The following is a 24,857-nucleotide window of genomic DNA, read 5'->3' on the forward strand; positions in this document are numbered from 1 at the left end:
ACAGAGGATCGTAAGCGCACAAGGAAAGAGACATGGAGACACACAAACACACACACAGCTGTTGTGTCTTGGGTGTGGGTAGTGACAGCCCTAGGGGTTGCTACTTGGGCCCTACACTCGGGGGCATCTATGGATAACTAGGCCTAACACGTGGCCCTAGAAATAACAGAGGCGGACACTAGGTATAACTTCATGGCTCTCCGTCTGCGCTCCTGACTGGCGTACGTGCGTGCGGGCCCCTCTTTATTATAGGAAGTCACGTGACTCAACGTTGCACGCCCGTGGCGTCACAGGCGTGCCAGAACTGGGAACACAACATTCCTCCTAAAACATGAAGAAATGAAAACACATAACATTTGAACAGTCCACCTTGATATGCTGCCGTTGGCAAACTCTACTCAAGTGTTATTCAGATTACTGGGCATGATAGTTAACATAACAAACAGTCTATTGCTTCAACGCTTAGCTTTCACATCAGAACAGTCTTATGTGAGGTGGCCCCGCAGGCGACAGGGGGGTGTTGGGTTTCTTCTCAGTCCATACTGCGATTCTACCCGCTTCAGTGTGTCCTCTTCAGTGACCGGGACTGCTGACTGTGACCTGTCGATTGCACCATTGGGACAATCCATATTCTCCAGGGCCTCTGTGTCTTCATTCAGCCCGCCGTTCGACTCCACATAGCTGTTGGTTCTCCGAGTGACTTCTTGTCTGGTTACTGTTTCAGGGTTAGCAGGACTGAAGGCAACCTCGTTCTCTGAGGTGAACTTTGGAGGACAGGGTGATCTTACCTCAAGATGGAATCGTTTGAAATGTGACACATTCCTCGTTACTGTTTCTCGCCCACGTGCCGCTATGATGCGGGTGCCTCTCACACTGATCCCCCGCCAGGGCTCTCGTTCATAGTTCAGTCTGAACTGCCCGCTGGTTACTCTGTTTCTGAGAGGTACTAAGTCCCCTCTACTGAACTTGATTGTCACGGCTCTTCTTCTCTTGCTGATTTGAGCGTACGTGGCCTGCCTTTTCCTCGCAATCTGGTCTTCATCCGCCCCCTCGGGGGTCCACCGGGGGTGGTGGGGGATGGAGTCAGTCACCACCCGCCCCATGAGGACATGTGCTGGAGCCACCCCCGTGGTTGAATGGGAGGTCTGCCTGTAGCTCCGAAGGAATGTGAAGATGGACATCTCTATTGACTGGCTCTTGTCATGCGCAATGCGAATCACCTTGTTCAGAGTTCTCATGAATCGCTCTGCTTCTCCATTAGCCTGAGGCCAGCGAGGGGTGATGCGGCGATGCTGAGTACCGAGGAAAGCTATATAAGTGGCTAGTTCTTGTCCTTGGAACGGGGGTCCATTATCAGTCCGTAGTTCGCGCATTACCCCATGAGCAGCAACGATCTTTTCCAGCTTCGGTATGACCTCTCCAGCACTCGTGCTGGTTATTATTTCCACCTCAGGGTATTTGGAGTGGTCATCAATTACCACTAAGGTGTGTCTCCCATCCGGTAAACTGCCAAAATCCATGCTGACTCTTTCCGATGGTTGTTGCGGCCGCGGTTCTACTATGACTGGGGCTTCACGCGGAACGTCACCTGTGACTTGGCAGGCCGTGCACAATCTCACCATTCTCTCCACCATTTCATCCATCAGAGGGAACCACACTTTTGTTCTCAAGCGTGCCTTGGTCTTAACCATTCCTTGGTGACCAACGTGTGCCAGTTGTACCACTTGTTCAGCTAGTTCAGAGGGTATTACCAGTCGGTGCCCTCGCAGCAGGCATCCGGTGCTATCCTCGTTCAGCTCTTCTTTTACGTGGTGCAGACTTTCCATTATCTTTTGGGCTTCTGGTGTGAGCGCTTTCCAACTTTCCTTGGCACGGTGCCAATTCCCTTTGCGAAGAGCTTCTCGAGCCCGCTGTATGCAGACGTTGTGCGCCGTGGCCTTCGCTATGTCACTTACTAAGAGTGGTCGCGGACACGACCGCGCCGTCACACACTTGACATAGGTTTCCGTTTCTTCAGGTTCTTCCATCTCTTCCGGAGCGGCAGGCCGGGGATAACGTGAAAGGTAGTCTGCTGGATTCCTTGCCCCTGGCTGGTATTCATTGTTGCAGTTGTACTCCTGTAGTTGTAGCATCCATTTTTCAATGCGGGGTGGTGGCTTTGTCGAGGTTCCCAAGAATAGGGCTACCAAGGGTTTGTGATCGGTCACGACCGTGAAAGGTTTGCCATACATATATAGGTGAAAGTGTCGGCATCCCAAGTGGATGGCGATGGCTTCTTTCTCGATTTGAGAGTATCGTTGCTCGGTATCCGTGAGCGAGCGGCTCGCGAAGGCAACAGGCACCCAATCCAATTCATCTCTTTGTCTCTGCATCAGGACTGCCCCTAGCCCGGCTGGGCCAGCATCTACTGCTATCATGGTGAGGTTTCGGGGGTCAGAAAATGCCAGGGTCGTGTTGTCCGAGAGTGATGCTTTGATGTCCTCGAATGCCTTCTCCTGTTCCGGTCTCCAGGTCCATGGCGTGGATTCCTATGTGAGTTCTCTCAGGGGAAGTGTGAGGTTGGCAAGGTCTCTTATGAACCTCCCACAGTAATTGACCATGCCGAGGAAGCTCCGAACTTCTGTGATTGTGGTAGGGGGTTTTGCGTCTTTGACATCTTTGACCTTTTCCGGGTCTGGGTTGACCCCTTCTGCGAAGATGTATCAGAAGAATCCTATCTTTCTTTGTAGGAACTCGCATTTCTCTCTGTGGAGAGTGAATCCAGCCTCTCTCAGTCTTCGGAATACCTGGGCTAGCCGTTGGTTGTGCTCTGTGATGGTACGGGCATGTATCATGATGTCATCACTGACATTTATCACACCCGGTATGTCTGTTATCAGCTCTTGAATTACGTTCTGGAACACCTCTGCTGCGCTGGAGATACCGAAGCTGAGTCGGGTGTACCTCCTGAGGCCTATGTGAGTCGAGAAGGTTGTTATGTTTCGCGACTCCTTGGTGGTATCCCGACCGTAGATCCAGCTTCGAGAACCAACAGGCTCCGGCCATTTCTCCAATTAAGTCATCAATGGTGGGAGTTATGTGACCTTCTCGTTTTAAGGCTGCATTGGGGAGGCGCATGTCCACGCATATTCTGATCGCCCCTGGTTGTTTTGGCTTTCTGGTGACCACGATGGGTGACACCCAGGGGGTGGGGCCCGAGACTTTTTCAATGATGCCGTCTGCGCGCCTGACTGGCGTACGTGCTTGCAGGGCCCCTCTTTATTATAGGAAGTCACGTGACTCAACGTTGCACACCTGTGGCGTCACAGGCGTGCCAGAACTGGGAACACAACAACAGCCTCGAGTGAAAAGTAATGCACGAGGCCCACCGTGCGCCATGCCTCAGACAAGGACGGGGAATGTGGAAAGTAAATGAAAATATAGAAGGATTTCTATAAAGCAGCACGAGAGCGGAGGTGATTTCTAGGCGCTGTCGATGTAGAGGAAACTTTAAATCTAAGAATATCTATTTCCTTTTTTTTATAAACACCCCCGAACTGAAACTGTACTCCCAAATCTAAGTGGAATTTAAGTTTCAAATTGTTTCTTTGTGAATCAGACTAGTGGTTGTTACAAAAGGTAGAAATATGAGCAGCCTTGACTGAGCCTTGAATCTAACACCCTGTTTGAGATCGGTTTTATCATCATGCGGCTCCTATTCTCCTCTGGTTTTGGGCGTAGTGACACCATTGTCAGGGTTCATCTTCCTCTGAATATTAACTTTCCAAGAGCACATTCCCACTGTTCTAGATTGCAGTTCGCATGGGTAGGATGTAACACGCACACGTTCAATGCCGGTATTAATATTCACACCACTTTATTTTGTTTAAATATGGGCGGCCTGGGACACCATTCTAAAAATCCAAGAACTGTTTTACTGGCTACAAAGCCATTGCTTTCAGTTGTCTGGGAAACCTGTCTCAGGCCACACAGTGGATGCTTCCCACCCCTGCACATACCTGTAGATTACTTATCAATGAATCTCACTATACAAAGTAAAACATGAATCGGTGGATACCCCAAAAACATGAAAACGTACTTGTTACTCGACAGTTTGTGAGACAATACATAATAAGAGGGGGTGAAAAAAAACATGAATCACTTTCCGAAAACATCCGTGAAAGTGAAGCCTTCCATAAAGAAGGGGGCCCCAGCGCGGCCTCTGAGAATGGCGATAAAGGCATGCTACAGCCATTTGAATTTCTTTAGTGCTTATTTTAACATGCAAATTCGAACGTTTTCACAGGTTCTGGGCTGAATGAAGCCCCCCGCAGCAACCTTACAGCTTAACCCGGGTATTATATTTTAACGAAAGTGTTTGTTTAAGCAAATACAAACGCCGCCCCATTGATATTCACCGTGTCCCTCCTCCAGCTTCAGAAAACACAAGCCAGCCTGCCGACCCTCCACCCGTGGCTGTCACTTCAGCACAGCGATATAACAAAAACCTATCCTACAATGGACATCCTATAAGGTGGTAGTGATGGCCCAAAACACAAGTGCCCGACAAAAGGTACCTTATCTTCTTTATGGGGCCATCTGGACCCATAAAAAAGATAAGAAACCTTTTACCACACACGTAAGTCATGGAACCCAGTCTGAAAAGGACGGGGCTTAAAGAGAAAGAAGAACGTCCCTGGGACCTATTCTACCATGGCTGGCCACCGTTTAGCATGAATGGTGACACCAGCCAATAGAAAAGAGGGGCGGGGCTTAACCTCGCTAGTGAAAATACCTCTATCTCAATAAGTCTCGCCAGCGAGACTGCGCATGTGCACAGTCTTACGGTAGCCAAGACCTAAAAAGTGGGTGTAACCATACGAAGCAGATCTTTGTTTCTTACACAAGGCCCCCAAACGTAAGGAGATAAGACTAAACTTGCACAGTTGAATCTTCATTTCCTATGTGGAAATATCTGGAGAGTCCACCTGCATTGGCATGGTTACTCCCAGGTCTATGTTCCACTGTATAGTCCATTCCTTGTAGGGAGATGGACCACCTCAAAAGTTTGGGGTTTCACCCCTCATCTGTCTTAGCCATAAGAGGGGCTTATGGTCTGTCTGAACAATGAAGTGAGTGCCAAACAGGTATGGCCTCAACTTCTTCATGGCCCAAACCACAGCAAAGGTTTCCCTCTCTATAGCTGACCAACATTTCCCTCTGGGGGTCAACCTTCTGCTAATAAAAGCTACAGGTTGATCCTGGCCCTCTGCATTTAGTTGTGACAACACATGCCCTATCCCCAACTCAGATGCATCTGTTTGGCCAATAAATTGCTTGGAGTATTCAGGACTCTGCAGAAAGGGAACAGTGCCCATGGCCTGTTCGAGATCATAAAATGCCTTCTAACAGCTAACTGTACACTGAACTTTCTTGGGCATTTTCTTGGAGGTGAGAGCATTCACTATAGACACATATCCTTTTAAAAATCTCCTTTAATACCCAGTCAGGCCCAAGAAAGCTCTAACCTGAGTCAGGGTAGTTGGAGCAACCCAATCCAATATGGTCTGGATTTTGTTCTTTATTGGTTGAAGCTGGCCTCTACCCACAAGGTGGCCCAGGTACACAACCTTGCTCTTCTCTATTTGGCACTTGATAGTGCGGACTGTTTTTTGCAGAGCATCCAAAACATTCTTCAAGTGGATCAGGTGACATTCCCAGGTGGAGCTAAAGACAGAATATCATCAAGATATGCTGCACAATAGGCTTCCAGACCTGTTAAAACTTTGTTCACCAGCCTTTGGAATGTGGTAGGTGTGTTCTTCAAACCAAAGGGCATTACAATAAATTGATAATGCCCACTAGGGGATGAAAATGCCGTTTTTGGTTTGGCATCCTCCGCTAGTCTGATTTGCCGATAGCCAGCAGTCAGGTCAAATGCGCTCAAGAACTTGGCTGAGGCTATAGTAGCAATGAGCTCATCTGCCCTGGGACTGGGTGAGCATCAGTCCTAGTGACTGCATTGAGCACCCTGTACTCCACACAAAACCTAATCTCTCTCTTACCACTATCCTTCGTGGGGGCTGCATTAGCTGAACCCCTCTGCACATCATGCTTTTGCAAGTGCATGTGCTTGTTGGCAATTCTGTGACAAGTGCATTGGGTTTCAAGTCGCGCCAACCTCTGGCAACTTCTCCCACAAAGATCTTCAACCACCTCACACCGTTTGCTCTGTGGCCTTTTGTTTTGTGAATCTGCTTGAGGTCCTCTTGCTACTCCTGAGCCTCTGGCCTGTGGGTCCATCCGAGGGTCATATTTGTTTTCCTTGGGCTCTCCTGATTGCTCTGGGTGTGCCCTGACTCCCCTGGTTTTGGTGAGTCTCCAGCCCCTTTCTGGTCCAAACCGTACACTTCCTTGTCTTCCTGCGTGGGTTGCATTTGCCAAGGCTTGTTTGTGCTCCCGCTGGACACCGACCCCTCAGCGCTCGACATCCTTCATGAGACAGCTCATATCTGGATCATGGTTGTCCTTAGCATGTCCTGGACCCCGCAGCTCAGAGTCAAGATCACTATCAACTATCCTGAAGGACCCGACATCGGTGGGAATTTGTCTACTGAGCCCCTGGTCACTCTCAAGTCACTCAGTCCCCTCTGCTTTCAGGTACTCTTCAACAAGAATCCACATTTAGATTTAAATAGACACTTTCTCCTCTTCCAGCAGCGGCACTTTCTTAAAGTCCTCCATTGGGTTTCATGGCATTTTTTTTCGAAGCCGCTTCACACCTATGCCCCTGGCTCCCCTGGGATAGGTAACTTGGGTACTTCAGTATCCACAGCTGGGGTGGCTCTCCAAGCTTCTGTCTTCCTCAGAGTTTCTTTGAAGTCCACTGGGAAATGTCCCTAATCTTTCAAATTCCAACTGCGACTTACACATCGACTTGTACGGAGCATGCAGTCGTGTTCACACACTGTAGACGTACTCCGTGGGGTCCCTATCTCCTCTCCTTGGGTGGTTCTTTTGGGTCCAAGCAATTCTACGTCCTCTCAGCATTGTCCTGACTCAAGTTGTGGTTATTACACACTTTTCTTAGGATATCGTTTGGTCCCCCCCGGGGCCCACTGTGTATTAGTGCTATTTACTGTCATTTCTTTGCTGAAGTATTGTGTGATTTGTGTCTATCTCTGTGTAGGAGATACTGTAACATACTAGATAGTGTTATATAATAAATACTTATTTTTATAAATAATGTGTGGTTCTCTTTTCATTTAATTTATACTATAAAATTGCATTCTGGTAAAAAAAAAGCTGCTTGACTCTCCTTTAAGACTAAGCCTGAAGGCTGTTCTCCACAGCTACCACTCGAATAGCTTTCCAAGGTTGTCTGAGATCTCTTAAATCACCATTAGGGTTGTCTGGATTGGTGGAACTTGCCTCCTTTAATTAGTGGATATCATATACCAGGCCAGTTTCTTACATAGCCCGTCCCAAGTTTTGGTCTGGCCAAGTTGCCCAGCTAGGGGGATGTCACGGGCCAATGTGAGAAAAAACTCTCTGTACATCTGAAGCACTACCACATTCTTAGTGGCAACAGGGCTGGGGTCTCTTACCTCAGTATAAACAATTCCCTTCTCCCATAGTCTTGGGGTCCAAGGCACAGCTGTTCCCTAGGGATCAAGTTCCATGGGCTCAGTTCCCTCTGGGGCTGACAACTCCTCTCCCTGAGGAGAGGGGTCCTGAATCCTTTGCTGTACAGGAGCTGGTTCCTAAGTCTTCTTATCTTTTCTCTTGGATGGTTGGGCCATTCTTCCAGGCTCCAACACTTCTTTTTTACCCTGTGCTCAGCTTTGTGCTCTAGTCTTGACACGCACAATCACAGGGATGTCCAGTATTGCTGCATGGTTTTTCAATTCTACCTCAGCCCATGCTGAGGTCTCCATGTCGTTTACTAGCAGGCTGGCAGCTGGATGTTTTGGCAAGACTCCTGTTTCAGGCCAGTAATATCCCCACCCAGTCTAATGTCTAATGCTACCATAGCCATGGCATGGTCAGTAGTAACACTGTCAGAGTTTGTGACTGTATATGACTTTCCAATCAGGTAGTTCCCTGGGGAAACTAGTGTGTCCCTCATCATTGTGACACTGGCACCTGTATCCCTCAGTGCTTCTATTCTAGTCCCATTGATCGAGGGGTATTGTAAATACTTTTTGAAGTTGGTAGCCATATAGCTAAAGTGGCAAACTCAACTTCCCCTTCTGTGACTAAAACTGCTTCAGTTTGAACCCTTATTTTCTCTGGGCACATTGTTGACCTCATCTGGAAATTAGCTACACCAGTACTAACTCGAGGAGGAATGGGGGGATTCTTGTTAGGACAAGTAGTATCTCCAGTAAAGTGTCCCAACTTCTTACAGTTGAAATACCAGGCCTTTTGGGGATCAAAGTCTTTCCCTTTGTACCTACCATTGGACTGGGAAAAGTTTTGAGACCCACCCCAAGCAGGTTTTTGGGGTCTTTTTGAATACTTTTGGTTTTTGCCTTTGAGGTTCTCACCCCCTTTCCCCTGGGGAGGTTTGATAACCCCTTTCTTTTGGTCACCCCAAGTGGTTGTTTTTGACCCTAGTCTTGAGACAGTGGTCTGCCTTCTTTGCCAATTCTTGGGGATAAATTAAACCTTGATCTACCAGATGTTGATGCAACTTTTTCATTAGTGCAAAGCTGTGAATCATTTGGTGATGTCATCACCTTCCTCAAATTTGGGACAATCGAATTCGTGATCATAAGATTCCCCCCTGTATCTATGTATTACGTTGCTGCCACCAATGAGGGGAGTTAAGCCCATCTCTGCTTTTGCTTTTTCTAGAACCAGGATTCTGGTCTCTAGGTCTAATCTTTTGGTCAACCTTACTAAGAAGTTGGCCTCCTCATTGAAACAGTCCTAAAAATCTCAGAAGTACCTGACCCACCTGTGTGGGATCAAGGTGCTTTGAGTAGTATTCTTGGAGTCAGGGGCACAGGGGTGTTGCAAGGATTCTGCTCATACACAGAACTGTGCAGAGACCTAGGACATTAGTGAATTGTGGTGTACCAGAAACTCACCTCAGTACCTAGAAAAACCCCAACCAGCTAGCATCAGTGTCCCATTAGCTCTTTGTCCTATAGCAAAGTAACCAATGATTAGACAACCTAGAACATGCGACTTAGGACCATCTCAGGAATGGTGGGAAGTGAGAACACTCTTTTGTTATACTCTCCTATCAGTCCACAACAGGAGTAAAGAAGAGACACGGTAAGGTTAAAATATTTATTTTAACGACGTGATCTCATGTGCAGTATTTTAGTCAACATAAGCAGACATATGATTAAAAAAATTATGGTCAGCATGGTTACAATTCCATAAAATACAAAAGGAGGAATCATATTACAATGATAGTGAAAACAGGTCCTATAGCGCCTAGTTTTAACACCCTTCCTTTATAGGAACTAGGGGCCAGATGTAGGTAAATGAGATTTACCGATTTTTAATTACCAAATTTTACCGATTCGGTAATTAAAAATCGGTAAATCTGAGGGGTGGATATGTAGGAACATCCAGATGTTCCTTTTACCGAATCGGTAAATATCTGTATTTACCGATTCGGTAAATACCGACCGGTAATGCCCCATTCATTCCTATGGGCTTTGAAGCCCATAGGAATGAATGGGGCATTACCGGTCGGTATTTACCGAATCGGTAAATACCGATTCTGACAAGGGTGCAGGGGGTGTCACTTTGACACCCTCTAGCATCCCCAAAAAAGGTTCAGGGGCCATGTGGCAGGCATACCTGCCCTAAGGGCAGGTCTGCCTGTCATATGGCACAGGTGTGCATGCACACATGTGCATGCACACCAGAATCGGTATTTTACCATCAAATAGTATTTGATGGTAAAATACCGATTCTGTAATGCTTGTGGGACTCAGAAGAGTCCCACCTACATATCAATTTTACCGAATCGCAAAAAATACCGATTCCGTATTTTACAGAATCGGTAAATTTACCGATCGGTAAATTTACCGATTCTGTAAAATACAGGGCCCTACATCTCAAATTGCATTTACCGGTCGGTAACGGCCGAATTCGGCCGTTACCGACCGGTAAATGCCTACCTACATCTGGCCCTAGGTATTATAAACTAAAGAAGCGTCTGTTAAGCTACATTTGTCCAAGCTGACTGACACTGTCGGCTTAAATGATTTTGTTAAAGGTCCTGCTGCAGGCACATCGAAAATATGGATATATGCTGCTTACAACGAGGTTTGGAAACTGTCCCAGATTGAAGCTGCTTCTAGGCTCAGAGCTATAGATCAGGCCAATTTAGAAAAAGTGCTTGCCTTTGTAGATAATAGCATTAAAGCCCTTACCTCCCGCATTTACACATTGGACAATATTGTTTCATCTGATGTTGTTTTGTGGGACCCCATTACCTTTCCGCTCAGTAAGAGTAAATTACATCTGGATCAGCGTAGTCTCTCTGCATCCCTGGAAACAAGAATCTTCCAAGTGTGTGAAATCATGGCGAGTGTGAGATAATAAGGACGCCAGAATCTTACTTGGCTCACAGCTGCCAAACTGTTGTGTCTAAAGAACGTTACACAGACATGTAAAAAAAAACAGCTAACATGTTTTGATAACCCTGACGGCTCAGCACTCACTGTTCAGGCTAGGGGCACGATGTAAGTCTAGAGATGCCGAAAACATTCCTTTTCTCAAGTAAAGACCTTTGTGAAGGCTAACGTACAAAAACTGCTATGCAGTGTCATGTGCAAAGGCATCAAAAGGTCAAATGGCGTTTAAACTTCTAATAAGCCATGCTAACATAATATGCGTGCAAAGCAGGCCTCAGGCCATACTACACCCTCCCTTGTTCGGGGAATGCATAATAAAGGGGGAAAGATTCATAGAACGCAGAGTTCAAGTTCAAATGACACAGAACCAAGTTCAGAAATGTTGCCAAACTTCATAATTGGGAGTAAAATCCGAATTAAAAAGAAACTAAGTCAATGAAAACAATCATGGGTGACCATGGTGTGTAAAAAGACCTCAAAAACTAAAAAAGAAAAAAAACATTAAGGCAGTAAAGGTGGAGAAAACAAATCTTCACGAGTTCAGTACATGTTTATGAAGCAGAAAAAGTCACACTTCAATCCAACAGCGGATAGGCACCATATGTTGCAACCGCCTCTAATAGGAAGTCATTGTCATCATCCATGAACATTTCAGCCATCCAATTAAGTAATGGAAATGAACATACATGCTCTTCGATTGCCGGAGCCTCTAGCACCATCAGAGGACAACTCTGGCTTACTTCAAGATAACTGCGCGCCAGAAAGTCATTGGCTCAGAAAAAGGGGGTGGTGATGAACAGAGTGTCTGAATTAAGCAGACCACTCTTACCCAGTCCAAAGATCAGGGCTTGATCCATCACCGTTTTTTAGCTCACTGCACCATCCCAGCTCAGAACCTGGCTACATGCAAATTAGTCTGTTCCTGTCCCAGTGCATGATGGGAACAGGGCAAACCAAACTACCAAGCCAATTCTTATACTGGGAAGGAAACAAGCTTCCGGGGACCGGTTTCTAGCATTTCAGCCGTCTTCGGCCCGGCTTGCTTGAATCCTGATGGTGCAATGAGCAAGGGACTCACATCTGAGTATACTCTTCCACACTTATGGTGGACAAAATGATTCAGAAAAAGGGGGTGGTGATGAACAGAGTGTCTGAATTAAGCAGACCATTCTTACCCAGTCCAAAGATCAGGGCTTGATCCATCACCGTTATTTATCTCACTGTACCATCCCAGCTCAGAACCTGGCTATATGCAAATCAGTCTGTCCCTGGCCCAGTGCATCATGGGAACAGGGCAGACTAAACTACCAAGCCAATTCTTCACCAGAAAGGAGACAAGCTACCGGGGACTGGTTTCTGGCATTTCAGCCGTCTTCGGCCCGGTTTGCTTGAATCCTGATGGTGCAGTGAGAAAGGGACTCATGTCTGAGTATACCCTGCCACACCTATAGTGGCCAAAAACGATTCAGAAAAGGGGGTGGTGATGAACAGAGTGACTGAATTAAGCAGACCACTCTTACCCAGTCCAAAGATCAGGGCTTGATCCATCACCGTTATTTATCTCACTGTACCATCCCAGCTCCGAACCTGGCTATATGCAAATCAGTCTGTCCCTGGCCCAGTGCATCATGGGAACAGGGCAGACTAAACTACCAAGCCAATTCTTCACCAGAAAGGAGACAAGCTACCGGGGACCGGTTTCTGGCATTTCAGCCGTCTTCGGCCCGGCTTGCTTGAATCCTGATGGTGCAGTGAGAAAGGGACTCATGTCTGAGTATACCCTGCCACACCTATAGTGGCCAAAAACGATTCAGAAAAGGGGGTGGTGATGAACAGAGAGTCTGAATTAAGCAGACCACTCTTACCCAGTCCAAAGATCAGGGCTTGATCCATCACCGTTATTTATCTCACTGTACCATCCCAGCTCAGAACCTGGCTATATGCAAATCAGTCTGTCCCTGGCCCAGTGCATCATGGGAACAGGGCAGACTAAACTACCAAGCCAATTCTTCACCAGAAAGGCGACAAGCTACCGGGGACCGGTTTCTGGCATTTCAGCCGTCTTCGGCCCGGCTTGCTTGAATCCTGATGGTGCAGTGAGAAAGGGACTCATGTCTGAGTATACCCTGCCACACCTATAGTGGCCAGAAACGATTCAGAAAAGGGGGTGGTGATGAACAGAGTGTCTGAATTAAGCAGACAACTCTTACCCAGTCCAAAGATCAGGGCTTGATCCATCACCGTTATTTATCTCACTGTACCATCCCAGCTCTGAACCTGGCTATATGCAAATCAGTCTGTCCCTGGCCCAGTGCATCATGGGAACAGGGCAGACTAAACTACCAAGCCAATTCTTCACCAGAAAGGAGACAAGCTACCTGGGACCGGTTTCTGGCATTTCAGCCGTCTTCGGCCCGGCTTGCTTGAATCCTGATGGTGCAGTGAGAAAGGGACTCATGTCTGAGTATACCCTGCCACACCTATAGTGGCCAAAAACGATTCAGAAAAGGGGGTGGTGATGAACAGAGTGTCTGAATTAACCAGACCACTCTTACCCAGTCCAAAGATCAGGGCTTGATCCATCACCGTTATTTATCTCACTGTACCATCCCAGCTCAGAACCTGGCTATATGCAAATCAGTCTGTCCCTGGCCCAGTGCATCATGGGAACAGGGCAGACTAAACGACCAAGCCAATTCTTCACCAGAAAGGAGACAAGCTACCGGGGACTGGTTTCTGGCATTTCAGCCGTCTTCGGCCCGTCTTGCTAGAATCCTGATGGTGCAGTGAGAAAGGGACTCAAGTCTGAGTATACCCGGCCACACCTATAGTGGCCAAAAACGATTCAGAAAAGGGGGTGGTGATGAACAGAGTGTCTGAATTAAGCAGACCACTCTTACCCAGTCCAAAGATCAGGGCTTGATCCATCACCGTTATTTATCTCACTGCACCATCCCAGCTCAGAACCTGGCTACATGCAAATTAGTCTGTTCCTGTCCCAGTGCATGATGGGAACAGATCAAACCAAACTACCAAGCCAATTCTTATACTGGGAAGGAAACAAGCTTCCGGGGACCGGTTTCTGGCATTTCAGCCGTCTTCGGCCCGGCTTGCTTGAATCCTGATGGTGCAATGAGCAAGGGACTCACATCTGAGTATACCCTTCCACGCTTATGGTGGACAAAATGATTCAGAAAAAGGGGGTGGTGATGAACAGCGGCTGAAATGCCAGAAACCGGTCCCCGGAAGCTTGTTTCCTTCCCAGTATAAGAATTGGCTTGGTAGTTTGGTTTGCCCTGTTCCCATCATGCACTGGGACAGGAACAGACTAATTTGCATGTAGCCAGGTTCTGAGCTGGGATGGTGCATTGATCTAAAAAACGGTGATGGATCAAGCCCTGATCTTTGGACTGGGTAAGAGTGGTCTGCTTAATTCAGACACTCTGTTCATCACCACCCCCTTTTTCTGAATCATTTTGTCCACCATAAGCGTGGAAGGGTATACTCAGATGTGAGTCCCTTGCTCATTGCACCATCAGGATTCAAGCAAGCCGGGCCGAAGACGGCTGAAATGCCAGAAACCGGTCCCCGGAAGCTTGTTTCCTTCCCAATATAAGAATTGGCTTGGTAGTTTGGTTTGCCCTGTTCCCATCATGCACTGGGACAGGAACAGACTAATTTGCATGTAGCCAGGTTCTGAGCTGGGATGGTGCAGTGAGCTAAAAAACGGTGATGGATCAAGCCCTGATCTTTGGACTGGGTAAGAGTGGTCTGCTTAATTCAGACACTCTGTTCATCACCAGCCCCTTTTTCTGAATCATTTTGTCCACCATAAGCGTGGAAGGGTATACTCAGATGTGAGTCCCTTGCTCATTGCACCATCAGGATTCAAGAAAGCCGGGCCGAAGACGGCTGAAATGCCAGAAACCGGTCCCCGGAAGCTTGTTTCCTTCCAAGTATAAGAATTGGCTTGGTAGTTTGGTTTGCCCTGTTCACATCATGCACTGGGACAGGAACAGACTAATTTGCATGTAGCCAGGTTCTGAGCTGGGATGGTGCAGTGAGCTAAAAAACGGTGATGGATCAAGCCCTGATCTTTGGACTGGGTAAGAGTGGTCTGCTTAATTCAGACACTCTGTTCATCACCACCCCCTTTTTCTGAATCATTTTGTCCACCATAAGCGTGGAAGGGTATACTCAGATGTGAGTCCCTTGCTCATTGCACCATCAGGATTCAAGAAAGCCGGGCCGAAGACGGCTGAAATGCCAGAAACCGGTCCCCGGAAGCTTGTTTCCTTCCCAGTATAAGAATTGGCTTGGTAGTTTGGTTTGCCCTGTTCACATCATGCACTGGGACAGGAACAGACTAATTTGCATGTAGCCAGGTTCTGAGCTGGGATGATGCAGTGAGCTAAAAAACGGTGATGGATCAAGCCCTGATCTTTGGACTGGGTAAGAGTGGTCTGCTTAATTCAGACACTCTGTTCATCACCACCCCCTTTTTCTGAATCATTTTGTCCACCATAAGCGTGGAAGGGTATACTCAGATGTGAGTCCCTTGCTCATTGCACCATCAGGATTCAAGCAAGCCGGGCCGAAGACGGCTGAAATGCCAGAAACCGGTCCCTGGAAGCTTGTTTCCTTCCCAGTATAAGAATTGGCTTGGTAGTTTGGTTTGCCCTGTTCACATCATGCACTGGGACAGGAACAGACTAATTTGCAGGTAGCCAGGTTCTGAGCTGGGATGGTGCAGTGAGATAAATAACGGTGATGGATCAAGCCTTGATCTTTGGACTGGGTAAGAGTGGTCTGCTTAATTCAGACACTCTGTCATCACCACCCCCTTTTTCTGATTCATTTTGTCCACCATAAGCGTGGAAGGGTATACTCAGATGTGAGTCCCTTGCTCATTGCACCATCAGGATTCAAGAAAGCCGGGCCGAAGACGGCTGAAATGCCAGAAACCGGTCCCCGGAAGCTTGTTTCCTTCCAAGTATAAGAATTGGCTTGGTAGTTTGGTTTGCCCTGTTCACATCATGCACTGGGACAGGAACAGACTAATTTGCATGTAGCCAGGTTCTGAGCTGGGATGGTGCAGTGAGCTAAAAAACGGTGATGGATCAAGCCCTGATCTTTGGACTGGGTAAGAGTGGTCTGCTTAATTCAGACACTCTGTTCATCACCACCCCCTTTTTCTGAATCATTTTGTCCACCATAAGCGTGGAAGGGTATACTCAGATGTGAGTCCCTTGCTCATTGCACCATCAGGATTCAAGAAAGCCGGGCCGAAGACGGCTGAAATGCCAGAAACCGGTCCCCGGAAGCTTGTTTCCTTCCCAGTATAAGAATTGGCTTGGTAGTTTGGTTTGCCCTGTTCACATCATGCACTGGGACAGGAACAGACTAATTTGCATGTAGCCAGGTTCTGAGCTGGGATGATGCAGTGAGCTAAAAAACGGTGATGGATCAAGCCCTGATCTTTGGACTGGGTAAGAGTGGTCTGCTTAATTCAGACACTCTGTTCATCACCACCCCCTTTTTCTGAATCATTTTGTCCACCATAAGCGTGGAAGGGTATACTCAGATGTGAGTCCCTTGCTCATTGCACCATCAGGATTCAAGCAAGCCGGGCCGAAGACGGCTGAAATGCCAGAAACCGGTCCCTGGAAGCTTGTTTCCTTCCCAGTATAAGAATTGGCTTGGTAGTTTGGTTTGCCCTGTTCACATCATGCACTGGGACAGGAACAGACTAATTTGCAGCAAGCCAGGTTCTGAGCTGGGATGGTGCAGTGAGATAAATAACGGTGATGGATCAAGCCTTGATCTTTGGACTGGGTAAGAGTGGTCTGCTTAATTCAGACACTCTGTCATCACCACCCCCTTTTTCTGATTCATTTTGTCCACCATAAGCGTGGAAGGGTATACTCAGATGTGAGTCCCTTGCTCATTGCACCATCAGGATTCAAGCAAGCTGGGCCGAAGACAGCTGAAATGCCAGAAACCGGTCCCCGGTAGCTTGTCTCCTTTCTGGTGAAGAATTGGCTTGGTACTTTAGTCTGCCCTGTTCCCATGATGCACTGGGCCAGGGACAGACTGATTTGCATATAGCCAGGTTCTGAGCTGGGATGGTACAGTGAGATAAATAACGGTGATGGATGAAGCCCTGATCTTTGGACTGGGTAAGAGTGGTCTGCTTAATTAAGACACTCTGTTCATCACCACCCCCTCTTCAGAAAGTCATTGGCAGCAGTCCAAATGTTCCAATTGCCTAGAACCCAATGAGCTGCTGCGCAGGCCATAATCCCGAAAGTAGGACAATCTATTTCATGAGCAACTAGGGGACTCATTAGTAGATTAAAATCTAGGTCAGGAGACACCGTGTTGCAGAGACACAAACGCAGGGCCCATTCAAATCCACAATCCAGGCAACTGAAAACAGGCTGCACGCAAGTGAAGAGTGAGAACTGGAAAGATAAACCATACACCACACAAAGAGTTGCCAGAGGCAGCGATCCATAGTATTCTAGCATCCGGTTACGAAGCTGAAGCAGCCGGGGCAGATTGTTGTGGGGCACAGATTGTGCATCCATTCAGGGGTAAACAAATTAACAGCAGTATGCCCGCTCCCAATGCGAGAACTAACGGAAAACTGCCGAACACACAAAAAAAATCTATTGAAAAAATGTCTTTCACAACACACACAAGATTTGGCACCTGACAATTGCAAGAACCATGCAATTGCAGATTTCTACATACTAATGAATGATCTGGTGTTGTTGTGCAATCTTCACCTTTCAAATAAACTTCCTTTCCTTCCCTCAAGCACCTATATGTGAACGGGAGATTCCAAACTTCATGAAGATAAGCACTACCTAAAGGTTCAAATCTACCTATGGCATAGTGTTTCATGAAAGACTCTAATTTAAACAGGGGAAAAGGGAGAGTTATTAACCCATGGATGAGCCAAACTGCAGAATTCGATTCGGCCACTGAAAATGGTAACGGCTCCAGTTTTTCAATATGCAACAGTGAAAACGTGGCATCCTTCATTGACTTAAATAGCTGTTGAACAATCAAACTAAAAGGGAAGAATAACAAACTCGTGTTCATGTAATCCCATGGCACTTTTTCATTTTTCAACGTCTGAAGAGTCCAAGCAAATTGCATAACAGAACGCAATTGATTCTGCCCACGGTACAGTGCTGCAATGCCTTCCTGCACAATATCAACAAAAGATGAAACAATATTGTCCAATTTGTAAATGCGGGAGGTAAGGGCTTTAATGCTATTATCTACAAAGGCAAGCACTTTTTCTAAATTGGCCTGATCTATAGCTCTAAGCCTAGAAGCAGCATCAATCTGGGACAGTTTCCAAACCTCGTTGTAAGCAGCATATATCCATCTTTTCGATGTGCCTGCAGCAGGACCTTTAACAAAATCATTTAAGCCGACGGTGTCAGTCAGCTTGGACAAATGTAGCTTAACAGACGCTAAGGTCGAGTGTCTGAGCCAACTCTGACATAATTTTCCTACAGAATAGGTGGTGACTGAATGTTGAGTCTGAAAACGGGGATCTACTCTAACCTCTGTATAGCCAGGGGTCAGACCCAGAAAACAGTGCTGGCAGGAATCTGCACTTTTTTTGTCATAGCAACCAGCCTTCGAGATCAATGCTGGAGACATTAAAAGAGGAATTTTTCAACAGGGCTTGTAAATCACTTAGCGAAACACTGGTGTAATTATTTCAATGGGGAAATTCACCCAAATCAGGAAATGAAGGAGCATTTCATTTTTTAGAAGTGGCCAATTCAAAGCAGGTGGTTTATAAAATAGTAGCATTCAGAAACAACATATGGTTTGGGATGAGACATACAGAATGCAAAGCCTCAATGCCTTGCACTTGCCAACTTTTAGAACCCCAAACAGATTTAAGATCAATTGTATCTTTCCACAGTTCATAGCCCCCAACAGCCAACTGGTCTATAAAGGACTTTGAATACAGCAATTCAGTGTGGGTAAGTCTAACCTTGGAAGAGGACTTCTCAGTCAACTTAAAATAAAATGCATCAGGGTTTGATTGATTAAAACCAGTAAAATAAAAAACTTTTTCAAAAGCGTCTTAGAGCTTCCTTCCACTGGTGCGGGACAATGTTCCCACTGTGTGTACTTAACCACATTCCTGAATGAATTTGTTTTATGCAGAAAGTGATTGCCAAAATGCTGGTAACAGTGCAAATCACCATAGTTTGCAGACTCTAAATATAAATCTTCAGCATCAAAGGCAGCATAATATTTCAAATCAGAAAGCAAAGCCTCTACGGCCTGGACGTCCCAATCATCAGAGTGAATATTCTGTTTAACCACATCCCCCATAGAAACATGGACTACATTGGGAACATTAATAACCTCTGTGGGACCATGAATGTGGAACTTTTCAGCATCCCATACAATCCCATCTAAAACGGGACAGGCCGTTATATTCACAAATGTCAAGTCCCTCTTCATTTTGTGCAAAGAGGAGTGGGGGGCCAAAGTTCCATCAATTAGACTAATCGAAGTTCTTTCTTGAACTTAGTGTCCATTAATAAAACAAAAAAAAACAAATCCGATGGATATGGTCACATGAATAAAAAAATTGCAAAAAGCACCAGCCAAATGTAAGTCCAAGGGGGAAAACTTTTGAAGGGGCCTTAGATGTTGTAGAGCCAGTATCAAATGAAAAACTGGATTGATTAGCCATACGGGTCTCCAAATCAGGCATAGACAAGTCAGTGGGGTAAGTATATTCAGTATCATTAAGAGGATCACCAGCAGATGAATTCAATAAAGGATTCGTAACGGTATTCATTTCAATGAGAACATCTAGGCTAATGACAGGATCCAGAACTAAAACAGAGTGTCGCACCATTGCTGGACATGAAACGGCAGGAGTCATACTATGAAGAATCTGCCACCCTGTGCAGTTTGACATTGTCAATGGAGATGTACCTGTTCCCCTTTCACCCAGGAAGAGGAGGTAAAATGACTGTTCTTATACCCTGCACGCCAAGCACGGCAAATATAGCTCGATAGGAAGGACCAAATTCTTTCTTGTTGTCGATCTTCTCTCTAACCAGTTCTCTAACTTGGGGTAGACAGCCGACTACCGGAATCTGCAATGCAGCATCTGATGTGGAGGGCAAGTGTTCCTTTGCAAGACTGTCTCTGGTCTTTTATAGAATCTGCAAAACATTAGAATGTTTATCTACGTCAAAAGATGCGGCTGCCGCCGCCATGTCTAGACCATCAAGGTCCGGGACAAACATTTTGATGCCAAAGAGCACTTCGTATGGGGTCCGCCCACCCAGAGACCTTCTAGGGAGATTATTTAGTGCGTGTTGTACCCTATTGAGGTGGTTAAGCCAGTTTCTGCCAGTACCTAATACCTTCGCTGTCAAGGATTGCTTTAAGTCACGGTTCATCCGCTCCACACACTCTTACCCTCAGGCCGGTATGGAGACGAAAATTTGACCTGGACCCCCAATGAAGCCATGGCATCCTTGTACGCCTTAGAGGCGAACACTGGACCCTGGTCCGAATGGAAGATACCACAAGCAAAAATTCCCACAAAGACATGCAAATCCCTTACGACAGACCTGGAATCAGCACTCCTTTGAGGCCATAGTCACACAAAGCGCGTACAAGAGTCAACTGCTACTAAGATGTACTTATACGCAGTATCAGATGAGAAAGGACTGCAGTGATCTAAATAAATACACGCAAGTGGTTTATTAGATATGTACAACTGAGTTTGGGGCAGGCATGCAGCAGACAAAGGTTTAATTTGCTTACAAATGCCACTTTGAAGGACAAAATCACGCGTTTGTTTGTACAAACCCCGCCACCAATATCGTTGCAGGAGAAGAGAAACAGTAGCTGACATGCCGGCATACGTCAAAGCCATCTCGGCGTGGGCTACTGTAATCAAAACCTGCCTGTGGTCCGTGTTGGGTATTAACCTGTCACCAATGTAATTAATTGTCACATAAGGAACTTTATCAGGGCTTAAATGATAAGACTATTTAGAAGGGAAACCCTTAGGGTAATTACCTCCCTTCTCTGTTGCGGCAATAGCTACCAAGATGTCATCATCAATCTTACTTTTGGAACGTGTAACCGCTGCTACTGCATATGTTGCAACTGCTGTCTTCGCAGCCTCGTATGTGAGACAGTTGCCAACAGCATGAACTCCAACATGCTGATGACCCAGAGTATGAATCACAAAGACAAGTGGAAGCCGCTCTTTAAGCTCAGCCACTCAAACCCAGATCATTTTATATTTTATTGTGCGCCCCTTGGAGTCACGATAATCATTTTGAGTCCAGAAGGATAGATCGCATTGTATAATTGAACACAGTAGTAAGAGTCACTTACAATTAGAGTGGTCACACTGGGGTCCATGTACTCCAATGCAAGCATCAGAGCACAGGGCTCTGCCAATTGGGCGGTAGAGTCTCCTAATGTCTGAGTATGCATGACATCGGACTTGAATTCACTATCCACCATAGTACCAACCACAATTGCACAGGCCGAAGAATGTGCGTGCTTTGATCCTGTAGCCGCTTGCATGCTTCCGTCAGTGTAAATGATACAACGGAAATCCTCAAGTGGGCGCATAGTCAGAGGAGCAGGATGAACAAATTCATACTGCAAGTACTCTTAAGTCTGCAATGAGGAATCAAAAATGAACGTGACATACAGGGATGTCAAGGACATGGCCCATTGTATCCACCGAGGGTGCAAAGCTTTGGAATTTGGTACACTGGCTTTCGTCACTGTCTCTAAGGCAGGATACGGAGTAACAACCAAAATGCTTTTTTCCTGCGACAGTGCACGTTCCTTAAGAATCGCCATTTGCACTGCTGTCAAAAGTGTTCAAGTGTGACTTGTAAGCAATAGGGACTGTGTCACCCTCATTAAAAGTGAGTTAAATGAAACCCACCACCTCTGGCACGATTTTGATCACCAGGTTGGTGTGGTTGTCACGGTTCAACAAGAATTTAGATTCAAATAGATCAGCCTGCAAAGATTGCAAGATGGCTGAATGTTCAGGCAGCCAGCACAATTTAGAAAAAGAAGGTTGAATCAAAGCGTATTGAGGCTTGATACGCTGGGCATATTCGGGAATGTAGGTACGCCCGAAATTCAAAAAGCCCAGTAATGGTTGAAGTTTCTTAAGTGTTGTGGGAGCTCGCAAAAGTGCGCATTTCTCCAGGAAGTGAGGAGCCAAACCTCAACCCTCATTGTTGCGCTCGTAGCCCATGAATAACACTGTATACTCTGCAATGTGAGATTTTGCAAGGGTAAATTTGTAGCCTACATCCGCAAAATTGCAAATTATGCGCTCCACTCGGCACAGATGCAGCTATAATTCATCGTCTGTGAGATAAATGTCATCCACATACGAACATGCATCTGTGTCAAAGCCCTCCAAGAGAAAGACAACACAAGTGGCAAATACGCCCGGACTGTTCTTATAGCCCATAGCCAAACGGCGAAAGTGGCGCTGTTTGCTACCACTGGTAAAAGCTGCCCATTGACTACTAAGTGGGGACATATTGTGGACAAAAAAATCATTGGGTATGTCAAGTGTGGTTTTGAAGCTCTTATGCACAAGACTATCCACACGAGCAGAACTATGAGTTTTCTGCACCGCGCATGTGCGACAATGTGAGTTTAAGCGGCAGTAATCCAATACCAAACGGTACGAACCATCTGGTTTGGACACAGAAAAAAGGGGTTATTCATTAGAGACACAGACGTTTCAATTACACCTTGATATTCTAATTGTTCTATGATTACAGCAAAGGAATGGGGTATTGGGGTTGAGGCTGTGGCATTGCCGCAAAGGAATCTCATGTTGAGGGGAAAGTTTGTCTCATCCACAATGAGTACGGTACAATGCTGGCACAAGCGCCTTAGCCCAATCTTCTGCAAACTGCAGAGCCTGCTTCTTCGGCACTGTGTGCGTGAAAGCAGGGAGGATCACATCCTCCCCTTGCGGAGCAGCTAAGACAAAGGGTGGGGCCCACTCGACCTCCGGCAACAAAATATCATACGTAGTATTTCGATTTTCCCGAAAGACCCCTTTTATGGTACGTTCTATGTCACCTTCAATTATTAGGACAATTTCATAAAGCCTGTCAGGGGGAGCCACTCTAGGGCGGTGTCTCGTCCTGCTTGCCTTTTCCGTCAGCCTTGCGAGGCTGCTCACAGCTCTGTTGGGCACCTTGACCTCTGCCGCCGCCGCCGCCGCCTCCTCCACCGGTGGCCGTTACCGATGTTTCTTGCAAAGAGCGAAGAAAACGTTGTTCAGGAACCTGAAATCTATCAGGTGAATTAATAGTACTGCGGTTCGCTCAGTAGGGGCAGGTGTAGGTGAAGCAGGACGAGGTCCCTGTTTCTGTTGCTGTTTCCCCTGTTTCTTGCTGTCACTCCAATTTTGTTTTTGAACTTTTAGGCGGTCATCTTTATCAGATGACGCTTTTTGAGTTTGCTGCTGTGTTTGTTTCTCAGCAAAATGCTTAGCAAAAGGCTTAACGCCCAAACTATTACGGCCAATGGTCTTATAAGCCTCCTTAATAATTTTTTGTAACTGACGGGGATTGTCGGCGTCAGGGACATTGCGCAAAGCATTAGAGACCTGGAAACTTACCGCATCCCCTTTGACATTTGCAAGCACGAGATCGAGTACCATGTCAAACGCTCCCATGAGTCGCATTCCCAACTCCACAGCTGCCTCTGGCCCGTGTTCATCCTGAACGCGCTTAATGACAGAGGGCAAGACAGCCATTGACGAGGTGACAAAGCAAAAATCACACCCCAAGTTGTACAGTCATTCATCTCTGGCACTAATTCTTTCTGCAAACTAATTGTAAGGATGCTGTGTTTCTCCACAGGAGTAGTGTTCGGGAATACTGCTTCCAGTTGGTCGAATTTCACGGCAAGCCAAAAAGGCATTGCATCCTTATCCTGGGGACGCTTGCCCATGACCGCATTAACCATGACGGGACTAAGCATCAGCCCGCTCCCGCCAACTGGATGCGCTGCACCACCCGGGGTCCGACCCGGGATGTTTTGGGTAATGTAATGAACCAGATCCCTAATAACTGACACCGGAGAGGCATACAGGGGTCTTAGTTGCGGAGCTGTTAACGCACCCGCCTGAGGATGCGGGGTGTAAGGAGCTAAAACAGGGCAAGCAGCGCCTGGGATCGACAACGATCCTTGTCTGACCGCTGTTATAACGTGTGGGAGGAAGCCATTAAACCAAACGGCATGTGGCCAAGCAGAAATCGGAATTTCTACTGTTCGATATGGAGCAAATGCTCCAGGAGCATCAGCAGGGATGTAAGTGTGAAATACACCAGACACAGGATCTACAGCAGGAAAAGTTACCCATGAGTAGAACAACTCAAACGGGTACACTGCGTCAGCTGAGACTACAAAAACCACTGCCTGTCCCTCTAAATTAACGAGGTATTCCTGCAAGTGATTCCGCACAGCCAAACTACTGTGTGCTGGGATATCAACAGCCATATCGATATAGTGATAAATAAGTTCAATGCAATAGAAAAATACACAACTGGGTAGTAATTCAATAGCAAACCGTTTTTAAAATATCAAGCTAGAAAAGACCTATGTAGCTATAGGTAGGTTTAATCCGTCACTACTGTCAACCGGAAACAATGGTGAGGGGGTCGTAGACTGATATAAGCACTACTCAAGTGTCTCACAATAAGACCACACTCATTGGGGCGCCATGTTGCAAGGATCCTGCTCATACGCAGAACTGTGCACAGAGACCTAGTACATTAGTGAATTGTGGTGTACCTGAAAATCACCTCAGTACCTAGAAAAACCCCAACCAGCTAGCATCAGTGTCCCATTAGCTCTTCAACCTATAGCAAAGTAACCAATGATTAGCAACCTAGAACATGCAACTTAGGACCATCTCAGGAATGGTGGGAATTGAGAACACACTTTTGTTATACTCTCATACCAGTCCACAGCAGGAATAAAGAAGAGGCACGTAAGGTTAAAATATTTACTTTAACAACGTGATCTGTTGCAGTATTGTAGCCAACATAAGCAGACATATGATTAAGAATAATATGGTCAGCATGGTTACAATTCCATAAAATACAAAAGGAAGAATCATATTACAATGATAGTGAAAACAGGTCCTATAGTGCCTAGTTTTAACACCCTCCCTTTATAGGAACTATGTATTAG

Source organism: Lissotriton vulgaris, chromosome 1_1 (genome assembly GCF_964263255.1).
Source record: "Lissotriton vulgaris chromosome 1_1, aLisVul1.2, whole genome shotgun sequence".
Classification (NCBI taxonomy): Eukaryota; Metazoa; Chordata; class Amphibia; order Caudata; family Salamandridae; genus Lissotriton; species Lissotriton vulgaris.